This window comes from Pezoporus flaviventris, unplaced genomic scaffold (genome assembly GCF_033815535.1).
Source record: "Pezoporus flaviventris isolate CSIRO_AGI_PZ_B2104156 unplaced genomic scaffold, CSIRO_AGI_Pfla_v1 ptg000188l, whole genome shotgun sequence".
NCBI classification, from domain to species: domain Eukaryota; kingdom Metazoa; phylum Chordata; class Aves; order Psittaciformes; family Psittacidae; genus Pezoporus; species Pezoporus flaviventris.
In genome coordinates, this window is record NW_026892736.1 from 2,269,203 (window position 1) to 2,281,176 (window position 11,974).

Below are 11,974 nucleotides of genomic sequence, written 5' to 3' on the forward strand. Positions count from 1 at the left end.
GAGCATAATGGTATAGATAGTGGTGTTTCTATGCCTGAAAAAGCTCCTAACACTGTTTGCAGATGTAGCCTTTGTATATTAGCAGGACCTAATACTCTCTGGTAAGACACAACTGCTGTGATAAATAGTGATTGAGGTGAAGCAAAGTCAAAGGATGCAGAGAATTGTGCCATGGTGAGTGACAGGACCTGTCTTCTGTTTCCTGATATGTTCATTCAGGCACTGGAGTTACAACAGGGTGGGGGAAAAGCAACCACTCTCTATTCTCAGTATTGACACAGATGTATTTCTTAGTCATGAACTGGCAGAGGCAATATAAGCATGCGTCTCTTCTAGAGGAAAAACTACCAGTTTTGTGGGTTTTCTTTGTCTCTTGGGTCAGCCCTTTGGCTGCTCTGAATCAGAACTGTTGCCAGTGCCAGGAAATTATGCTAGTTTCTACCAATTGGGATTCTGGCCAAGGATGTGCAGTTGCCCCGGTTCACTTGTGCTGTGGAGTGCTGGTAAGGAGCAGCGTTGAGGATGTATTTCAACTGCTATAGGTGTTATAAAATAAAGAATCAAATATTGACTCATGGTGTCTTCTCTCTGGAGCCTCCAGACTCTGATTTCATATAGAGATAGTGGGGAAAAAGTGATCTTGCAGTTTAGGTAAGATATTTTTATATGTCTTTAGAAGAGCAAGTAGGGATAGGTCAAAGGGTGACAGGTTTAAATAGACAGAGGGGAGATTTAGATTAACTGTAGGGAAGAAGCAATAGGGAAGAAACAACACCCTGTGAGGGTGCTGAGGCACTGGCACAGGGTGCCCAGAGAAGCTGTGGCTGCCCCATCCCTGGCAGTGTTCAAGGCCAGGTTGGACACAGGGGCTTGGAGCAAGCTGCTCTAGTGGAAGGTGTCCCTGCCCATGGCAGGGGTTGGAACTGGAGGAGCTTTAAGGTCCTTTCCAGTCCAAACTATTCCATGTTTCTATGACACACAGAAAAAGGTCATGTTCAAAGGATGTAGTACTGGTGACTATAATAGAACTTGCAGCTTCTCTCCACTCTCTGTAGTAGGGTTCAAGCCTGTTATCTTATACCTAGTAGGAGATCTGAACACAAACTTGCCTCATTTCCTAGTGAGGACATGTCCAGTACTGTTCCATGAGTTGCTACCAGCCTGTCCTCTTTGTCTCAGCAGAACAGCCATCTCCTCTCCTTTAAGACAGCCATGTGGGCTGGGGAGGGAACCTCTTGAAGGAAATGGGGTTTCTTCAGCTCCACCTTTTTGGTGCATCAGGGTTTTGTTTATCCCCAGAGAACTAACCTGGAGCCCTCATTGTTACTGAGGAAGCACCTGGATCTACAGGACTTGTAGGAATATCACTTGTGTTGACAGCACTGTGACTTACTAATGTTTCTTTAGGGTGCTGGTACCTGATTCTGTACAACCGAGATCAGTGAGAAGTGCAGGCAACAGGCTCAGGCCCTTGAAGTATATGAATGTCACAGGAATGAGTCCAAAAGAAAGCCCTAAAATAGATGACTAGATCATTTCTGACAGTTAATGACCTACTAGAAGATCTGAGAGCTTAAGGGCTCTTCATCTAGGAACTCATTAAATGCCAGACCCATTAGCTGTCATTACTGCTCTTACTATTTTTGGATATGTAGAAATATTCAGAAAAACAAAGACTTTTCTGAAGTGCTGTTGAAGTTGGAGCTGTAACTGCACGCTGCTGTCTGTGCACTGAAGGTAATCAAGGTCTCACTTGCATCAGGACCAACAGGTTTGTCCCGAGAAGCTTCAGTGGGATGTATTCTGACTGGATGCTGATCTGAGAGGATCATTCAGTCCTAGTGTTGGATTTGTGTCCTAGGGCACAAACAAAACCATAGCAGGACGTCTATTTTCAACATTCCTCCAGTTTAGACCTCTAATTCTGAGCTGCAGTTGTGGGCCATGAAACCTCTAATCTATTTTCATCGAGATTTCGCATATTTTCACGAAAAAGGTATACAACTCTTAATTTCTTCTGCAGATGAGACGTGCAGACCAAGGATATTTTCCTTTGCCTCTGATAGTAAAGATTAAGGAAAGAACATTGGTATTTGGAATCACAATAATTAAGCTCTAACTTTCCTATTCTGTATGTAATTTTCATACCATTACAAATACTCAGATTTCAGGTATGCAGTACCATAAGAGGCACAACACTCACAACTACTTTTCCTCAATAGGAGCATAGGTATTAAGCTGTTATAGTGTCTGCAGGGTTTTGCTTGCCCATGTTAACACAGCAGTTTCAAAAGGACTCTACTCTGAATCTCTTCTGCCATCGCTGACACGTTGATGTAAGTAAGTGTGCTTGACTCAAAGGTGTTACATTAACGTGAAACCAAAGTGACCTGGGAATGAGATGGAGTTGCTTTGGTTTCCCAAGCAAGGGAAACCAAGGCAGGTGAGTGCAAGGCCATTGGCAGGCTTTCGTGGTCTAGGGCAATTTACTGCTGGTTAAATGGCTAATGGGGGTGAAAGCTGGGACCCTGTTTCAATTACATTTATGATGGAGGAAAAGTGCTGCTCGCCAGTGGCAGGAGATCCTTTCCAGACCTACATTCCCAAAGCAGGAGAATTTCCCTGTTCTCTATGGAGCTATGCCAGGATGGAAATGGTAAATTCAGGCTCTGGGACCTGTGCTTTGTAACCATGACACCCTTCCCTCAAGGGTGCCATTGTCTTAGGCATGCAGCAACCTTTGGAGAGAAAACATCTAGTGATGGAGAAGGGCTGTGACAGAAGGTTTTTGTTCTGATCACCCCAGCTGATGATCTGCTCTGCTCAGCTCAGAGATAGGCAGTGATAAATTTGTGCTTTGATGGATCTCTACACGTCCAAGCATTGAATTCAGAAATAGCATTGACATTTTGCCTCGTAGCTCAGTATGGCCATATTGGGCCTCCATGTAAATACACACCCTTTCATTTGGGGAAATGACATTTTCAAGGTCATACAGCAGAGCTGAGAACAGACCCTAGCCTCTGGCTCCCACCTCAAAGGGTTGGCTATCAGAAATGGCTTATGAGATGATTCCCTACTTCTTCATGAACCTGGTCTGACTCATATGCACCAAGCAGACACAACTTCCTTGGTCCTGTTCTCACAGCAAGAACTGTTGCCTTTGGCCTTGGTTCAATAAGGCTTCTAGGTACTAAAGTGCCGTAACAATCAGCAGGAATTTAAGGCCCATATGCCTTTTTTTGAGCTGGGTTTCTCTCTGTTCTGAGAAGCTGGAGCTAATATGGCTGGTGGGAGGCTCTGATGGTTTGGAGATGCTGGGTTTTCTGGTTAAAAGATCAGAGTATCTATCTGTGGTGTCTACCAGCTGGTTAACCAGGCAGCCAAACAGACTCAATCAAATAGCTGTGGCTTTTCCTACTTGGTGCAATGCTGGGTCATTGAAACAAACTTCATTTTATCTTTCTTTCCCATGTAGCTTCTGAGATATGAAACTGATTTTACTAGTTATAGGGATGGATCTGGCTCTGCTTAATCAGTAGATCTTCCCTTCTTTTTTTGTTGGTCACTATCTTATGGGAGTTTGCTCTTAGTCTGACAGAGTGATGGATGAACCAGGCAAGGTCCATGCGGTTTCACACACTGCTCCTGGCACAGAGAGATCTGATACCAACGTGCGGGATGGCACACTGGATGTGAAGCCCGTGTGATCCACCTTACCTTTCTCAAAGCTTCATTTCATGCCAGCAGGAAACAAACAGTGGGTTTTTGGCAGGTAGCTCAATGGCAGGTACATCCCTGTCCACTGATGGAACAGCATCCTGACACCGAAACAAGTTTGCTGTGTGATGTGACCTTTCAGAAAAGGGAATTCAGATTTGTATTTCAAGATAGAATAGTTTGGGTTGGAAAGGACATTAAGATCATCTAGTTCCAATGCCCTGCCATGGGCAGGGACACCTTGCACTAAAGCGTGTCGCTCAGGGCTCTTTTCAACCCAGCCTTGAACACCACCAGGGATGGAGCATTCACAGCTTCCTTGGGCAGCCCATTCCAGTGCCTCGGCTGAGTTTTGTATAGAAAACTTGCCACAGATTAAATTATGAGAAAGCACTAATCATTTATATTCTCCCCCCACTCTAAAACAGAGGGCTGCTTTTTTTGCTTCATCCAGCAATGCAAATAACGAAGGCTCAAAGGCGTCTTTCCTGTGCTGGCAGAGGGATGGTTCAGGGAACACGAGCAATGAAAAGGAATAGGTGAAGTGTCTGTAACAGTGGGAAGCAGCAGGAGCTGCTGTGCCCCAAGCAGAGGATTGGAAACCTGCCCATCTCTGACTAATATACACACAGTTATTTATTCCTCCCCAGAACCAGGACCTCCCCTAGGAGCTGCTACAGATAAGATTTGCAGGAATGCTTCTTGATAACTTTGCCTTGCCACCAAGCAGCCCTTGCCAGCACTGCAAAGTGCACCTCATGTAGCACTTGGCTCAGGCTTCTTCTGGGCCCCTTGTGTTTCCCTGTTATAATTAACATTTTTTTCCTTTTTTTTTTTTAACTCTGTTTTAAATGCAAAGTGCCTGAAATACATGAGGACCGTGTTGCAACCCGCTGGAGAGTTGATTTTGCAGCATATTGTGAGGTGTTTGCAAGGGTTGGACGGCTGCAGAGGATGGAGAGTGCCAAATCTGAGATAGACTAATTTGTACAGTGCACAAGGAGCAAAACACCCTTACAGCTGCGCCTGGGTTTCACCTCAGAGGACAGAGGTTCATCCCACAGAGAGGCAAGAATAAGATAATGTATGTGGTAGAGATGACCAGAAGACCATGACCAGGCACAAACTGGTTTTCTAAGCCATTGATGGTTTGGATGCTCCTAGTGGGTATCTAGAGCTGGCAGGGACCTCAAGGGGCTGTCCAAGACTGCAGCCTGAGCTAGTGCTCAGCTGGCAGAGGTGGACATCCCAACCAGCCCAGCTGAAGCAGCATGTGCAGGCTGAGAAGCTGGATGAATCAGCCTCCACCATGCCCCTCCTTCCTCTTTCTCTGGGTGGCTCTTCCAAACCTGCCTTTAGGGTCTCGGTGTGGGGCAGATCCCCCCTGAGGGACTTGTGGAAGAAGAGCTATTTCCAAAAGTAGCCAAGGGATGTAGGAGCCTGATAACCCTCAGTTCCTGCTGTCAACATTGCTTGTGCTGGAGCAGGGTGAGGAGCAGGCAGGGCTGTTCCCTGTTTTGGCAACTGTCCCTCTTCTCTCTGGGCATGGCCCTTGCCTCTTGCATCTCTTATCTCATGTGTGTTTTATTTCCCCACATGGAGTACAGCTGGGGCAGGAGCTTTATAAGCAGGAAAGCATTTCCCCTCCCTTAGCATGGCTCAGGAAAGGGGGGAGGGAGAAGGGAGGCGATTTTGTGGCTGACAGACCAAGGGGATCCAACGTGCCAAGCTACATCTGTGGTTCCTGAGAAATCAATTAGCAAAGGGAGGGGAGGGGTGGTTGGCAAACCACACAGCTGAAAGGAAAACATCCCAGAAATGAGGCCGAGGGATGCTCTGAAGCAGCGGCGCTGCTGGAAGTTGTGAGCGATTGGCTTTGTTTGGTAGCGGGTGCGTGTGAGAGGGAGATGCTCACCAAAAGTTTAATCAAGACCTGGTAGGGAAAGCTGGCCTAGGATCTGGGAAGCAGGCTGCTAATAAAAGAGACTGAGAGACCGCACTCATCCTGTGCTGAACAATATCACCCATTATCTGTGGTGTGCAGTGGCAGAGGAGGAGATGCACATTTGGCATCACCGCAGCATTCTGTGAACTCCATTAGTTAGAGCATTTGGGCTTTTTTTGTCAGACTTCAGTTCCCTCCCTACAAGTCTGGAAGACTTGAACTGCTCTGTCCTAGTATTTAGAATCATAGAATCCTGGAATGGTTTGGATTTGAAAGGAATTTAAGATAAGCCAGTTCCAATCCCCTGCCACGGGCAGGGACCCCTTCCAGTGGAGCAGCTTGCTCCAAGCCCCTGTGTCCAACCTGGCCTTGAACACTGCCAGGGATGGGGCAGCCACAGCTTCTCTGGGCACCCTGTGCCAGTGCCTCAGCACCCTCACAGGGAAGAGCTTCTTCCTTATATCTAACCAGACCTTTCCCTGTTTCAGTTTGAACCCATCACCCCTTGTCCTGTCACTACAGCCCCTGATGAAGAGTCCCTCTCCAGCATCCTTGTAGCCCCCTTCAGATACTGGAAGCTGCTCTGAGGTCTCCACACAGCTTCTCTTCTCCAGGCTGAACAGCCCCAACGTTCTCAGCCTGTCTCCTGTGGGAAGTTCTCCAACCCCTGATCATCCTCATGGCCTCCTCTGGACATGCTCCAACAGCTCCATGTTCTTATGTTGAGAACATCAGAACTGAATGTGTCCTTGCATGTGGCAGGGGGTTGGAACTAGGTGGTCTTTGAGGTCCCTCCCAACCCAACCCATTCTATGATTCTATGACTAGTGCTCTGAAGGAGATGTGATGACCCCCAATACCAGCAGCCTACTCCAAGACCAACTTGAAGGAACAATAGTTCTGAGCCTGGTGCCCAATGAGTGGACTGCACTGCTGGGGGGTGGCATGTATGAGCCTTAGCAAAAGGGAACTGAATCCCTGTTTCCTACACCCATGGCAAATGCTAAAACCATGGGTTTTCCTTTTTCTCCCTTTTCTGTCTTTCAGACCTGTGCCATTGGGATGAGAGATTACACCACCTTTGGGGGTAAGATCCGAGGCATAGGGTGGTCTGTGGTTGTGTGTTACACAAAGCACCTGCAGCTCCGGTGAGGAGGGAGACTTGGAATGAAGCCCCAGGCTCCTGGGCTGGGGGATGTTCCCTGACAAGAACTTGGATTACCTTGTGCTTGGTGGGGAGGTTTGAGCCCCCATTTCAAGCTTGACAATTGGGAAACCAGACCCTCAGAGTTGAGCACTGTAATGCTTGGGAGACTTCCATTAATAAACTTGTAGGGATGGTAGCCGTGTGTACAGCGGTGTCCCCACACCTTTATCTGCGTAGTTTCTCTCAAAAGGAAACATCTCTGTGATTTCCTTCCTGTTGCAAATACCCAACTTGTGGTTTCATCTGCTCTGCTTGTTCTCACTTGGTCTCTGTCTTATTAAACCCCTCCAGAACCTTTACTAGGTACTAGTATGGTTCCTGCGAGATGAACCTGCTGAGAAGGGAGAACCAAGCCAACACACAGTGGGGCAGAAGAAGGGGGAAAGTTTGTGCACGTGTCTGAGAGTGGGAGAAGACTTGGGAACAAGAGCTGCCGATGCTGTGATAGTGTCCCTGTGTGAGACTGAGCTCTTCTGTGGGTGTGAGAAAGGAATAGTTGGAAGTGAGCATGTGTGGGTGTGAGGTGTGTGTGAGAGTGTGCATGCATTTCCATCCCCACACCTTGAAAATCTTTCTGGAGCCCTGCAGTGTTCAAACAGGCCCCTGTTCCTGAAGTAATCAGCCCATATTGAAAAGTCACCAAGTCTGGGGACAGCTGGAAGGGATGGGATTCTTAGCCGGGCCTTGCGATGTGTTAAAAGCAGCTCATGCTGGGTGATGCAGCTGTGTTGGCTGCAGTGAGGTATGCTAAGGTCAGGGGAGGTGCAGAGGGACGTCAAGGAGAGCCCAACGCTTGCTCTGATGGCTTCCTTCTGCCAGGGCTTTTGCAGTTTCTGAGAGATGGAGAAATGCAGCACCTCCTCCACTACTGTCCATTGCACTCCCTGAAGGCCATGGAAGAGGAATGGAGACCCACAAGGTCAGGGCTGGGCTGTAGATGACTACACAAATTCCCATAGAAGAGTGAAGTTGTCCTAATTTATATATTGCTGTGATAGGCTTTGTTTTTCCTCCCCCTTCCAGAGTCAACACTGTGCTCCTAACGCCAGTGCAAGCACTGCATGCTCCTTGGAGCTGTGTCCCTGGACTGAAGTGCATGGGCAGCACGTACAGCATGTAAAGCCTTTTTATCCAAAACCATATGTGTGCTGGCACCACTGCAAGGGGATCGGGCTTCTCCTCCTGCATCAGCAGTTCCTCACCTCGCTAGCCCCAACACGCGGCCTCAACAAGGGGAGGCGTGGGCTCGGGTCCCTTTTCCGTCAGGAAAGGTCCAAGCCACATCTCCCACCGCACTCTCCTACCACCCTCCTGGGGCGATATGGGGAGGTGGCAGGTGCCTCTTTGCTCCCCCTTCATCCTCATTTAGGGAAAGCTGTTCCACCTCGCAGCGGGGAAACACCAGATTCAGTGGGTCAGCAAGAAAGAACAAGCAGGGCTGTGTGTGTTAGCGCTTGGGGAAATTCACCTGGGAGCGGGGCGGCCGGAGATCCAGCTCCTGCTCCAAGGACTGTTTATGTGTTTGAAAGTTAAACAACCCATGGTGCTGGAAACTGGAATTCAGGTCTCCCCACTCCCAGGGGAGTGCCCCGATCCCAGGGCTGCGGAGTCATGCTCACTCTTGCCCTCTGGAGCTTCAGGTTTTGATTTTATTCATTATTTTTTCTCCTTGCTGAGTAGTTTCTCCCTAAATGGGGTGTGTGAGCCCCTCTCCAGCTCTGCTGTTGGGTAGGGGCACAGCCCTCTGCAGGCAGGATTTGGAGGACTTCTACATCCAATGTCAGAGGGAGCTGGGCTGAGGTTTCCCAGACTTGGGGAATGCTCACTAATGTTTCAATTGTTAAAAGGGAGGAGAATGCATGAGTTTTGCCTCCTACTCCTGCATATTATGGGCAGCTGCTGGTATGTGATGTAGTAGGCATGTGATGGAAACACCTATGGGCCAGGCTGTGGTGGTGACAAAAGAGAAGGACGATGTGTTGGCCAAGGACAGCCTGCATGGACCAAGACACTTCTAAACATATTCTGAGGTCTTGCTGTTGGGCTAGGGACTGTAAAAATGGAGCTTTATCATGGGCTGTAATGCCCCAGAGTGACATGGCAGGTGAGCAAGGGTGTGAGAATGAAATCTTGGCTACAGCATGCTGGATTTGGCTGTAAAGGCCCTTGTGGGATTGTGCTCTTATTGTTGATTTATCCTGGGTAAAGATCTTATAGTCTCCAATGACAGCAAGACTTCAGTGAGGCCCCTTGGAAAGCAGCATGGTCTAAAGCCTGGCAGCAAAAGTCACAGCAGAGCCATAAACAGGAGAGCTTTGATATTGCTGGCATTAGGGATGAAGAGCAAGGAGAAAGGCTCTCGCACAGCTGCTGTTGAGCTTGGTGCTCCCATGTTCCCCAGCTTTCCTTCTGACTTTTTAATGGTCTTTATAGCAGACCCTTAAACCCCCCAGGAGCTGTCTCCTGACCCTGCAAGAAGCTGAGCTCCCCTCTGGAAGCATGGAGGGTCCCCCAGCTCCGGTTACGACGTCGGTCTCCCAAGTTCTAGTTCAGTCTCAAGCGTGGAGTCTGTGCCTGTGGGCAAATCACTTCCACCTCTCTAAGATCTGGCTGTAAAACAAGGCTAATAACACCAAATTACCTACCTGTGAGAATTAATGAGATCATACTTGCTCAGCCCTTTGAAGGCATGAAGCATTACAGAAGCACTGGGGCATTATTACAGAGTGTGTTTTTAATATACGTCTAGTTTCACTTACAAATTGGAGTTTTGCTCCCTTTTGACTAAACGGCACTAATTAGACGTGTAGGGTAGGAAATAAATGTTTCCAGTGTTACTCAGGCTGGAAACCAGTTAATTTCAGGGTTCTTTGGTTTAATTGCGTCTGAAAAGACATTGAGAAAATGTGTAATGAGCTGAGAACGCTTTAACTTTGTTTTTATTGTTCCCTAAACTCTTGCTTCTGCTAAGTCACAAAATGCCAGTAAAATAGTGGAGAACTGGACTTGGAACCCCTTTTTTTTGGCTTTTTTTTTTTTTTTTTTGGTATATCAAGGTAAAATAATTCCTACTTATTCCATTTAATGTAGCACTCTTTCTCCATAAATCTCTGAGCACTTCACAAAAGTGGGCACAGTGTTACCCTCATTTTACAAAGTGGGAAACATAAAGCAGAAGGAGGTTGTGGGATTTGCCCAGAGTCAAGTAAATTAGGCCTTGTCTACGTGAGAAACTTATGCCAATTTAGTAAAGCAGGTGGAGAACACACTGTGGACACTTACCTCATGTTCAGAGTGGCTTTTCTTGTTTTCACTTTGGCCAATTCATATTGATTTAAGCTTGCTTTATCTTAGTGGGTTTAAAGCAAAGGCTTCTTATAGCCTCTTGGGCTGGGTTGACTAATCTGGACTAAACTCAGCCTCAAACTTGAGCTGGTGCCTGTACACAAGCTCTCAGTGGCAGAGAGGAGATACGGGATGCCTGAAGCCTAGTGCATCCTGTATCTCTCACTTACAGGAAATCCTCTTCTTTACAGGGTTAGTTTAGGTGTCCCTAGCAAAGAAGCCTCCCTGGGATGTCTCCTGAGCCGGTTTGGGTTATTGAGCGTCATCAGTAAATGCAAAGAGTCAATGAAGGCACTGCAGGGTTTCTATTAATATAGCTGACAGCAGAAGCACCACTTATATTGTAGTCACATTTTAGATGCCCAAGTTCCTGGTTTAGGCAGATGGTTTTGGGTTTAGCCCTGTTTGGTGATGGTCTCACTCATTTGCTGTCACTCATTGCAGCCCACCTGGGTAAGTTCAGGGTGGGTACATTGCTGTGTGCCACCAAAAGCCCTGTGTGTCTGTATAGGCAGTCAAAAAATCACCAAGCTGACATGGTTCAGTGGTTGATAAAGCTAACAAAGTTGATAAAAAAAGGAAATCATGCTGCAAACTTGAAAAGCAAAAACTCCTCCTTTGTTGTTCATCTGCCAAGTGTAGAAGCATCCACGTTTTCATTATTTTCAAGTAAAAAAAATTGAGATTAAACTTAAAGACAAGAAAAGTGAGGATTTTCTCCTCCACTCTCACTTCTCTTCACCTCCCATCTTCTCTAAAGAGTTCTCATGAGGAATAGTGGTGTCTGATTTTGTCAGGCATGTTGCAGTCGAGGACCTGAGCTTTCTCTACCCTGAGAGCAGTCCTACAAGTCATTGCCCAAAGAATTTCTGGCTTGTGACCATAACATGCAGATTTTGAGAGAATGTGGTCTCATGTCTTGCTGTGAGTCTTCTTCTAAAAACTTTATTGCAGAAAATTAGCTGTACAAATACTTGCTGCATTTGCAAAGAACTTAACACATCAGTGTCTTGCTCAGTGACTTCGGATTATAGACATGATAAAGGTTATCTGGATTCTGCAAATTCATATTGAGGAAAATTGAACACACTGGGGCTGAACTGAGTCCATTGTGATTTTGGGAGTCTTGTTCATGTTGGTGGCTATTTGGAAGGACATGGACAGGCAATTTCTGAGGACCTGTGGTGAGGCACACATGAGACATGTCTGTGACTGGGAATTCAATGCATCTCTGTGCTAGGTATCAGGAAAAAGGCATTTCCAGAGAACAGGAGTCAGATCTTCATTGCAAACTCGCAAGGAAGTCAGACCAAGGAAGGCTGCTCATCCTAATCGCTGAAAACCATTTGTGTGTCCGGATGCAGTGTGTGGTATTCAGTGGATTTCTGTTTTCCTGTAACCTTAGAAACAACCATGAGTGAAGAGATGGTGGAAAGAAATTTCTTGCTTTCCCACCCTTTCTTCCCTTGGGAATGTAAATAGGAAACCCCAAGCTCCACAGGCAGGTGGGCTCTTTGGGAAGTGTGCTTGAACAATGTCAGCATTAAGAGAGCTGTGGTTTGGTTCAAGGAGGCTTTGAGGGGTAAATTGTGCCTTAGATGATGGTGGACATGGAGTGTAACTGGCTGTGGGCAGGCAGCATCAGAGAGCAACAATCATTCTCTCTTCAGACTCCAGAGATTTAGAAACACCTTGAATCTGATTGTTGGACCAATTTGCTGCTGACTGGGAGCTGCTTAGAGATGATTGGGTGGGCT